Raw genomic sequence first — 11542 nt, 5'->3', positions numbered from 1 at the left:
CTGGAGAAATTTCACCCCATGCTTCCAGAAGCCGCTCCCACAAGTTTGATTGGGTTAATGGGCACTTTTTTCGTACCATACGGTCAAGCTGCTCCCACAACAGCTCAATGGGGTTGAGATCTGGTGACTGCGCTGGCCACTCCATTACCAATAAAACACCAGCTGCCTGCTTCTTCTCTAAATAGTTTGTGCATAATTTGGAGGTGTCATTGTCCTGTTGCAGGATGAAATTGGCTCCAATCAAGCGCTGTCCACAGGGTATGGCATGGTGTTGCAAAATGGAGTGATAGCCTTCCTTATTCAAAATCCCTTTTACCTTGTTCAAATCTCCCACTTTACCAGCACCAAAGCAACCCCAGACCATCACATTACGTCCACCATGTTTGACAGATGGTGTCAGGCACTCTTCCAGCATCTTTTCAGTTGTTCTGCGTCTCACAAATGTCAGTCTGTGTGATCCAAACACCTCAAACTTTGATTCATCTGTCCATAACACTTTTTTCCAATCTTCCTCTGTCCAATGTCTGTGTTCTTTTGCCCATATTAATCTTTTTCTTTTATTAGCCAGATATGGCTTTTTCTTTGCCACTCTGCCCTGAAGGCCAGCATCCCGGAGTCGCCTCTTCACTGTAGACGTTGACACTGGCGTTTTGCCGGTACTATTTAATGAAGCTGTCAGTTGAGGACCTGTGAGGCGTCGATTTCTCAAACTGGAGACTCTAATGTACTTGTCTTCTTGCTCAGTTGTGCAGCGGGGCCTTCCACTTCTCCTTCTACTCTGGTTAGAGCCTGTCTGTGCTCTCCTCTGAAGGGAGTAGTACACACCATTGTAGGAAATCTTCAGTTTCTTGGCAATGTCTCGCATGGAATAGACTTCATTTCTCAGAACAAGAATAGACTGTCGAGTTTCAATTGAAAGTTGTTTTTTTCTGGCCATTTTGTGAGTTTAATCAAACCAACAATTGTAATGCTCCAGATTCTCAACTAGCTCAAAGGAAGTCAGTTTTATAGCTTCTCTAATCAGCAAAACTGTTTTCAGCTGTGCTAACCTACTTGCACAAGGGTTTTCAAGGGTTTTCTAAATATCCAATAGCCTCCTTACAGAGTTAGCAAACACAATGTACAATTAGAACACTGGAGTGATGGTTGTTGGAAATGGGTCTCCATACATCTATGTAGATATTGCATTAAAAACCAGATGTTTACAACTAGAATAGTCATTTACCACATTAATAATGTATAGAGTGTATTTTTGATGCATTTAATGTTAGCTAAATTGAAAAAAAAACTGCTTTTCTTTCAAAAATAAGAACATTTCTAAGTGACCCCAAACTTTTGAATGGTAGTGTATATATATGCTGCAGTTCAATTCAAGCATGAGAATGGGGAAGAAAGGTGATTTAAGTGACTTTCAATGTGGCATGGTTGTTGGTGCCAGACAGGCTGGTTTGAGTGTTTCAGATGATAGGGTCATACAGCATGTATCAGGCCCAACTCATAAGCATGGCCACATTTTAGATTTGATCATTTCTAAATGTATAGAGGTTAATAATACTGAAATTACTGATGTTGCAATCTCTGACCATTTTGGTGTATTTTTCAATATGTCATTATCTACTAGAACACTCAGTGAAAAGCGCACAATAACCAAGCGTTATCTCAGTGCTGGCAGTGCCGTGGCCTTCACAGACATGATACAGTCCCTCCCTCCCCTCTCAGAAAATGGGGATGAGCTAGTTGAAACATTCACACACAGAGTTAGGAACTGTATTGATGCTGTGGCACCAAAGGTAACTAAAATAATCTCTGGTAAAATGAAGATGCCATGGAGAAACACTCCATCTATTGTAAAATTTAGGCAAGATTGTAGGCAGGCTGAGAGACGTTGGCGAAAGTCAAAATTGCAAGTACATTTTGATATTTATAAAACAACATTGCAGAATTACAACAGTGAAGTGAAATCAGCAAGGAAAAACTACTTTTCTACCTTAATCAATTCATCCAATAATAACTCGGCTGTCTTGTTCAGAAGCATAGATCAGCTAGTAAACCCCACCTCCTGTGGCTTCCCTGAGACTGTTTCAGTTGAAAAATGTGAGGAGTTTGCTATATTTTTTAGGGACAAGATTACTAGTATAAGGCAGAACATAGCAACAAGCACTAATAGACCATCAACCCTTACATCAGTTACTCAGCCTAACTTTAATATGTCTTATTTCCAAGAAGTTGACATGGTAACACTACTTGATGTGATCTCATCACTAAAATCCTCTACTTGTGAACTGGACCCTTTACCAACCTGCTTTTTCAAGCAGGTTCTGAGCTCATTAGCAAATGAAGTTCTAACGATTGTTAATCAGTCTCTGCGATTGGGTGAATTCCCTAAAATTCTTAAAACTGCAATGGTTAAACCACTATTAAAGAACAGAAATCTTGATCCCACAATTCTTAATAATTATCGACCTATATCTAACCTTTCCTTTCTTAGCAAAATAATTGAAAAAGTAGTGTCAATCCAGTTGAATGACTATGTCAAAGTAAATCAAATAAATGACACTTTTCAATCTGGTTTCAGAGCTCTCCACAGCACTGAAACAGCCCTAGTTAAGGTAGTAAATGACTTGAGATTGAATAAGGATGCAGGCAAACTCTCAGTCCTTTTTCTGCTAGATTTAAGCGCCGCTTTTGACACCGTTGATCATGAAATACTTCTTGATTGACTACAGAGCTGGGTAGGCCTTAGTGGCTTAGTCTTAGACTGGTTTAGATCGTACCTAACTGGGCGTGATTACTATGTAGCATTAGGTACCTCTTCCTCCACACGTCAAAAAATAACTTGTGGCGTCCCCCAAGGATCAATTCTTGGGCCGTTACTATTCAACCTATATATGCTTCCGTTACCACACATCATTAATAAACATGGTATTAGTTATCATCAATATGCAGATGACACTCAACTTTATATTTCGCTAGAACCTAAAGCAAAATCAATTTGCTCACTGTTTGACTGCATAGATGATATACAGACATGGATGTTTGACAATTTTCTGCAGTTAAATAAACAGAAGACAGAGGTTCTTGTTATTGGCAGTGATTCACAAAGGAATGATGTCCAGACTTATTTAAATCAAATGAATTTGAATGCCAGACAATGTGTTAAGAACCTGGGCGTCACCTTTGATAATGAGCTCAGCTTCAAATCACACATCATGACTACATGCAAGACAGCTTATTTTCACCTTCGAAACATCGCTAAGGTCCAAGATATGCTCTCTCCTGCTGACAATGAAAAACTTGTCCATGCATTTATCACATCAAGGCTAGATTATTGTAACGCTGTTCTATCTGCTCTTCCAAAGAGCTCTATTTCGCACCTACAGCGAGTTCAGAACGCGGCTGCAAGGATTCTGACCCGCAGGAGAAAGAGAGATCATATTACACCTGCACTCCACTCACTGCACTGGTTACCTGTCAGCTTTAGAATAGATTTTAAGGTTCTAGTCATGGTTTTTAAATGTCTTCATGGTCTTGCCCCTCTTTACCTGAGTAAAATGATGGTTAGATATGTTCCAGTCAGGTCTCTCAGGTCTTCAAACAGTAATCTACTGGTGATTCCTAAAAGCCGATTAAAGATTGGCGAGGGTGCTTTTAGCCACTATGGCCCAAAGCTCTGGAATTCTCTTCCTGAAGAGCTCAGAGGCATTTCATCCCTGCATAGTTTTAAGAGCAGTCTCAAAACATTTCTGTTTAGATCCGCTTTTAGTTAAGAAACTCTATCTTAATAGTTTTTTCTTATTTACTTTACTTTTTTACTTTTTGTTATTTTAATATTTTTATCTTTAATTTCTTTTAACATTTTCCTTTTGTCTTTTTGTCTTATCTCCTTTTAATGTTTCTTTTATTTATACTGTAAAGCACTTTGAGTTACATGTATGTATGAAAGGTGCTATACAAATAAAGATTATTATTATTATTATTATTATTATTATATTATAGGGTCAGAATTTAGCATCAACAACATGAAAGCATGGATCCATCCTGCCTCGTATCAACGGTTCAGGCTGGTGGTGGTGCAATGGTGTGGGGGATATTTTCCTGGCACATTTTGGGCCCATTAGTACCAATTGAGCATCATGTCAACACCACAGCCTACCTGAGTATTGTTGCTGACCACAGGATAATGCGCCAAAAAGCATGAATCATCTCAGACCAGTTTCTTGAACGGTATTTTAGCTGTTCCCTAATGATGCAAACCAGTATATACAGATATACAGATTAAGGGGCATGTGAAAATCAACATCAGTGTAGTTATTAAATACTTCAGTGCTCAGAGATAAAGGGGTGTTTAATTGCGCCTTACGGGTGTTTAATAATATTGATGCATGTGGTGCACATGCGATAAGCTGTTGTAGTTTTACCTATTTGTATCAGAGTCTGTATGGGTCTTCATTTACTCATTTTGTTGTTTCATTTGTATTTTGTTTGGGTGGGTGTCTATTTGAATCTTACCTTTCTCCTGTTTTTGTGAGAGGATAGGAAGTTAGGGAAGATTGAACTGTTTTTATTTTTTTCCTTTTTTTAGGGACGTTAGTGGGATGATTTGATTGTTTTGTTTGTTATTTTGGCACAAGCCCATCAAAAGGTTATTATATGTTGGTTATTTGTTAAAAGTTGGTTATATGGGGTTGGAGTAGATATGAAAAATATCGGAGTAAGAAACTTCTGGTGTGGTGTCTTGGTGTTGCATTTATGTTGCATGATTTTATATGTTAGACGTTTGAGCCACCTAATACTAAGGACTGTAACAGCGAGCTTGGTGAGCAGGAGCACTGTTGTCCATGAAGATGAAATTAGGCCTGTGTCTAGACTCTGATGTGAACGGTTCTGACTGGTCTGACATGACACTTGGGTGCCTCCAGGGGCGAGGCTAGGGTATTTTTAGTGGTGCTAGAGCACCACCGTGATGTTGCTCAGCACCCCCTGGATCAACACATTTTAAAAATATTATATTATGCAAAAAACTTGCTCTGCACCTGCGCAATACTTTGGTATTGTGCCTCTGTGAGCACTGGGGGCTGGGCACCCCTAAAGACCAGATCCTAAAATCGCCCCTGGGTGCCTCTCACCTCCCTTAAATGTGCCTAGAGTTGTGTGGCATTCATCATCCGCTTCTGTAGGGCACTGTTCACAATGAAGGAGTCATCAATGTGAGATGTGGCCAAAGGACATCCACTTCTATGCCTTTCTCTTCCAGTCTCTGTATCTGTCACTCTGTGACACTCTATGCTCTGGGGCCACTTCCGCCTCAGAACATCCTGTTCGAAGCCTCGCTATTGATCAATAGTTAGGTGTCATCTAGATCTCATGATGTCAAAATGTGAACAGAATGATGAGAAGGACTGTTTAAATACAAAATCTACTATGAAATGTATTACTCGATTCATAGATCAGACACCTGTTGTGAATTTTGCCAGTAAGCTAGAGAATGTTGGAGAACACACACACACACCAGTGATCAGGGAGCTGTGGTATACACGTGCCAAGAGAGGTGGGCAACCTTTACCAAGTGAGCAGCCAAAATTATGTGCCTTTCTCAAGTGCACATTAGTTATGGCCTAGAGCCTTGGGAATTGAACCTATAACCCTCCAATCACAAGTTCAGGTTTCAAACCACAAGACCATGACTGCCACATGTCTTTGCCACCTGTGTGTGTGTGTGTGTGTGTGTGTGTGTGTGTGTGTGTGTGTGTGTGTGTGTGTGTGTGTGTGTGTGTGTGTGTGTGTGTGTGTGTGTGTGTGTGTGTGTGTGTGTGTGTGTGTGTGTGTGTGTGTGTGTGTGTGTGTGTGTGTGTGTGTGTGTGTGTGTGTGTGTGTGTGTGTGTGTGTGTGTGTGTGTGTGACCTAAAATGCTCTGCCTGCTGATCTCTTCTTCATCAGCACCACTGCAGAGATTCTGTTCCTCATACATATCACCAAAATAGCAATATTACTCATTTCAAAAGGCCCAGGATCCCCACAAAAATTCTCGTCAACATGTGTGTTTCTGCTTGATACTGTAAGTCAGTGTGTTGTGAGAAAAACTGGGTGCCCTTACAGGAAGCCAGTTAAGTCTTTTTCACTTAAAAGTAGACAGAGAACTTGGAATTGTTTGCAATATCACCGAGGGTGAGTTTGGAGTGCCTGTAGTGGTTATATTCCCAGTAACAGTAGTGAATATCTGAGACAGACAGAGTAGACAGCTTACATACTGAGTAGAACACCATAACTGCATCCCAAACCCATCATGTAAATTAAGAGCCCCATTCAGAGTTACTGCCCCATGCAGAGCCCAGATACTACAGGGCAGTGAAAAAATGTCAGTCCTTTTCTTTGCTTGATTGCAGCAGGAGATGCCCATGAAAGGGTTAATAATTACCTAGTGAGTTGATGGTTAATGCAACATAAGGTAGAATAATTGCTGGAGAAAAACAAGGGGCTTACCACATGCTCTGAGTGTGAGCACTCCCACGGTGAGCACCCACACTAACACACACACCAGGTATCTCATGAAGATGAGGAACAAAAGACTAACCACCATAGCTACCACCAGACCTCTGTGAAACAGAGAGACAAATTTTCCATCATCTTAAAGCGACTTCAAAACAAAAGCCTGAAATATTGAATTTACATTAATTTTACGGCTTTTTGATATCAAATTCGCAATTGAGCTATGTTGCATCCTACATCTGTCAGTGGACCTTGTAATGTTTCTAAAATGTCACTGTGGTTCACATGTGCCTCATTGAACTGACTGGACACAATTAGGAAATGCACACACCTGTCTATATAATACTGTCACGGTTCAGCCCCGGACCCCTCCTTGTGGGCGTGTTGTTACGTAGTCTGCGTGCAGTTATGTCCATGTTTGTAGTTCTGTGGGTGTGGGTCGTTTGTGAGCGTGTTCGTTTGGTCTCACCTGTGCCTTGTCTTGTGATCACTGAGGGATGTGTTCTACACTTATTTAATGTGCATTCGCGCAATGTCTCGTGCTCGTCTTTGTCTAAAGCTCGTGCTTTGTGACTGTGAGTGTTGTATGTAGTGTTTGCGCGCCGCATTTTCAATCAATCAATCAATCAAATTTTATTTATATAGCGCTTTTTACAACAGTTGTTGTCACAAAGCAGCTTTACAAGTGCCGAGTCCTAGCCCCCAGTGAGCAAGCCAAGGGCGACAGTGGCAAGGAAAAACTCCCTAGTTTTTTTTGCATGAGGAAGAAACCTTGAGAGGAACCAAGACTCAGGAGGGGAACCCATCCTCCTCTGGCCGACACCGGTCACCATGACAACAACAACAATTTAGACAGAAAGAAAAAAAGAAAAGGAAAAGATGTAGTAATTGTCCATCATGGTGTAGGCTTATCCGGTCAGGCAGTAGGTGGCTGGCACTGGATGGATTGCTTGTCTCATCTCATTTTTCCTCGAGCAGGCGGGCAGCCATGTGGAGAAAATAAAACAGGGAAAATTAACTCTGTATGAGGACATATACAGGACAGATAAAATTAAACACATTTCAGGAGTGTGGCAGCAACTCCGGCATTAAGTTAAACTATTACAGCCTAGCTAAAAAGGCAGAACCAGAAGGTAACATAGGCTTGGGGGCATTCTGAGACAATGGCATCCATCCACTGCCCTGTCAACAAACTTGAGTGACCACGAGCAGTGACAGGACGACAGCACCAGCGCCCCAGTCTACCATAAAACCCTTCGTCTATAAACCCCTGGATCTGTACATTTATCTAAGGGGGGATATTAATTATCAAACGCTAAACCAAATAGGTGGGTTTTCAACCTAGACTTAAAGATTGTGACTGTGTCAGAGTCCCGTACGCATTTTGGAAGGTTATTCCAAAGCTGGGGGGCCTTATAAGAAAAGGCTCTTCCCCCTACTGTTACCTTATTAATTTGTGGAACTAATAAAAGACCAGCACCCTGTGATCTTAGTTGATGTGGGGGTTCATAGTAGGAAATAAGTTCCTGGAGGTATTCAGGAGCAAGCCCGTGCAGTGCTTTATATGTTAATAATAGAATTTTAAAATCTATAAGTAATTTAACTGGGAGCTAATGCAGGGCTGATAGGACTGGTCTAATATGCTGAAATTTTCTAGTTCTGGTCAGAACTCTAGCTGCGGCATTTTGAACTATTTGAAGTTTATTTAGATTCCTATTTGAACATCCTGACAGTAGTGAATTGCAGTAGTCTAATCTGGAGCTAACAAAGGCGTGCACCAATTTTTCTGCATCATCCTGTGATAATGCATTTCTTAACTTGGCAATGTTGCGGAGATGTAGAAATGCTATCCTAGTAGTATTATCTATGTATTTATCAAATGATAGGTCGGAGTCGAGTATGACGCCTAGGTTTTTGGCTACTGTGCCAGGTGTAATGGGATAGTCTGCAAGATTAAGCATTAGATCTGGATTTTTTTGTCTTGCAGCCTTAGGGCCCACAAGGAGAACTTCTGTTTTGTCCTCGTTTAGTTGGAGGAAGTTTAGAGACATCCAGCATTTAATATCTCTTACACAGGCCTCAATTTTTCCTAAACTGAGTTTGTCATCAGGTTTGGCTGATATGTAAAGTTGAGTGTCATCTGCATAGCAGTGAAAATTGACACCATGTTTGTTTATAACTGCCCAATGGTAGCATATATAATGTAAATAATAGTGGTCCTAAGATGGAGCCTTGTGGGACCCCATATTTAACTATTGTACATTTGGATGGAATATTATTGAGCTCTACAAACTGATGGTGATTTGTCAAGTAAGAGTAAAACCATGAAAGGGCTGTGCCTGAGACTCCAACCCAGCGTTCTTGTAACGTCCGGGCATAGGAGGCAGGCACCAAGACGTTTACGGTGAACATATAACATTTATTGTTTGACGACAAGTGTAAGCTCCGTGCGTAGCAAGAGTAGCATACACACACTCATACAGACACGTAGCTTTAGACAAAGACGAGCACACGACACTGCGCGAACGCACATTAAATGGGTGAATTACACAGACCCACGCGACCTCGAGACAAGGCACAGGTGAAACTAACGAACACGCTCACAGACAACCCACACCCACGGAAGTACAAACATGGACAAAACGACACGCAGACAACGTAACGGCACGCCCACAGGGAAGGGTCCGGAGCTGTTCCGTAACAGTTCTAACCGCTTTAGCAAGATCCTATGATCAATTGTGTCAAAAGCTGCACTAAGATCAAGAAGCACTAACAGTGATACATAGCCTTGATCTGAAGCAAGGAGGAGATCATTTGTTACTTTGACTAATGTTGTTTCAGTACTGTGATGGGGCCTAAAGCCAGATTGGAACTTTTCAAATATGTGATTCCTATGCAGATATAGGCATAATTGCTTAGATATAAATGATGTGTTTGAAATGGGTCTATAATTAGATAGCACAGTCGGATCAAGATTTGGTTTCTTGATCAGAGGTTTAATAACTGCTAATTTACATGATTTGGGCATGTGACCTATTGTAATGGATGAGTTAACTATAGTTAGAAGAGGTTCAGTTACAGCTGGTAATACCTCTTTTAATAACTTTGAGGGAACTGAGTCTAGTGTGCAGGTAGTACAATTTAAATGTACTAAATGTTGGCTTACATTTCAAATATTATGTTTAGCTGAATAAACATGTTATTTAATGTAGTATGTAGGCTTACAAATTCATGTTTAACTGAATAAACCGTTGAACACGAGTAGCCTACATTTTATTGAGCATGTTTTTTTTTTCTTCAAGTATCAAAGTAGAACAGCTTCCTCAAGCAGTCATTGATGCATTTTGGAAACAGGAGATGAGCCCCTGGTCACCCTCTGTATTAAGAAATCCTATCTCAAAAACGGACTTTTAGTCATTACTTGGGTAGCACGCATATGAGCCATTTTAATATAGATTAATCTAGATTAATTTCAAGATTTCAGTGAGATTAATCTAGATTGAAAAAATTAATCTATGCCCACCCCTAGTTTTATCTCAGTCTGTACAGTTTAAGGTAGTTTTTTAAGGCTCCCAAGACAACGTGTTGGTTTGATGAACCATGATAACGGTGGGCACGGACTAGCCACATGTTAAAACTAGCCAGGGTTGCCAGGTCCTACAATAATATCCCGCACAAAGTCAGTGTAAAACCCGCCCTTCAGCAGCCTAAACTAACCTAAAGCCCAAAGTTATTGACGGGGGGGGGGACTTGTAACTTCCGCGGTGGCCCAAATCAAAAGTAGGCCAAAAAACCGCACCCCGCCACCCCAGAATTTTTACCCGCGGCTGGATTTTTAAACAAGCCCAATTTGGCGTGAAAACCGCGAACCTGGCAGCTATGGCCACATGCTAAAACTAGCGCACATTTCTTGATCACAAGATTTCCTTTAGTTTTAGGTTAATTGCATTAAAAAATAGGGCCTTTAATTTAAATGTGAATATCTTTGGACTGGCTTGATCAAGTTTTACAATTGAAGCCTTTTTTTTTAGTTATATTGTGCTGCATCTAATAAAACTATTTTAAATGTGATTAAATAATTTTGAAAAAAATGTCCAAGTCCCTACAGTAATGAATAAATAATTAATCATGACTGTTTTTAACATATTGTGTTAAAAACACAATCTAAAAAAATCTAAATCTTTAGGTTACAGCATTTTCTCAGAATATTAATAGAAATTAGTTTTTTATTTCACTATAATGATTACCTTACTTATTTATTATTAATTAATTTAAAGATTAATTATTAAATATTCTAAATATGGTACACTAACACTCCAACCTCCCCCGCTCAGAAAAAGTTCAGGCTCAGGAATTTTTCCCACCATCACCCCTGAACTCATTACCGGCTAGCCACGTATATAAATGCTACTAACCAAGCTATGATAGGTGTTAAGGCTGAGCTTACCGCCCTAAGACTAACTGTGATTCAGAATCGCATGGCTCTAGATATTTTGCTTGCTGCACAGGGAGGAGTCTGTGCATTGGTTGGTGATCAATGTTGTACGTATATCCCCGCTAACGATGATGAGCACGGATCCATAACTACTGGAGAAAATGAAGCGGGTAGCGAGAGATTTGACAGATGATAAGACCGGAAGTAATTCCTGGTCTATGTGGGGAACATTGTTTGGATGGATGACTCCCTATATCGCCATGGCCATTCCTATCGTTACCGTTGTTTTGCTGTTGCTGTGCTGTGGTCCCTGTCTTTTTAGGCGTTTGATGAATAGGATGTGGGCTATGGCCGATGCCTTGACACAAGCTCGCCCTCATGACATGCAGCATCTGCTCCTGAAACCCTAGCAGAACGCAGAACCTTAAGAGGGGACCGGCTTTGTCTTTGTATTTGCAGGATGTGTAACAGTGTTGTGATCTTATTGCATTTAATCACAAAAGAGGGGATTGAAGGAATATTTTGTCTTCTCATGTTTGCTGCAACTCTGAACATTGTGTCCTCTAATGTTCTCTGTGACCCCTGACACCCTATTTCACACCTCTCCCCCTTCACACCTCT

The sequence above is a fragment of the Brachyhypopomus gauderio genome, chromosome 7 (assembly GCF_052324685.1).
Source record: "Brachyhypopomus gauderio isolate BG-103 chromosome 7, BGAUD_0.2, whole genome shotgun sequence".
Classification (NCBI taxonomy): domain Eukaryota; kingdom Metazoa; phylum Chordata; class Actinopteri; order Gymnotiformes; family Hypopomidae; genus Brachyhypopomus; species Brachyhypopomus gauderio.
The sequence above is the reverse complement of the archived record's forward strand: the minus strand, read 5'-3'. Positions refer to the sequence as shown.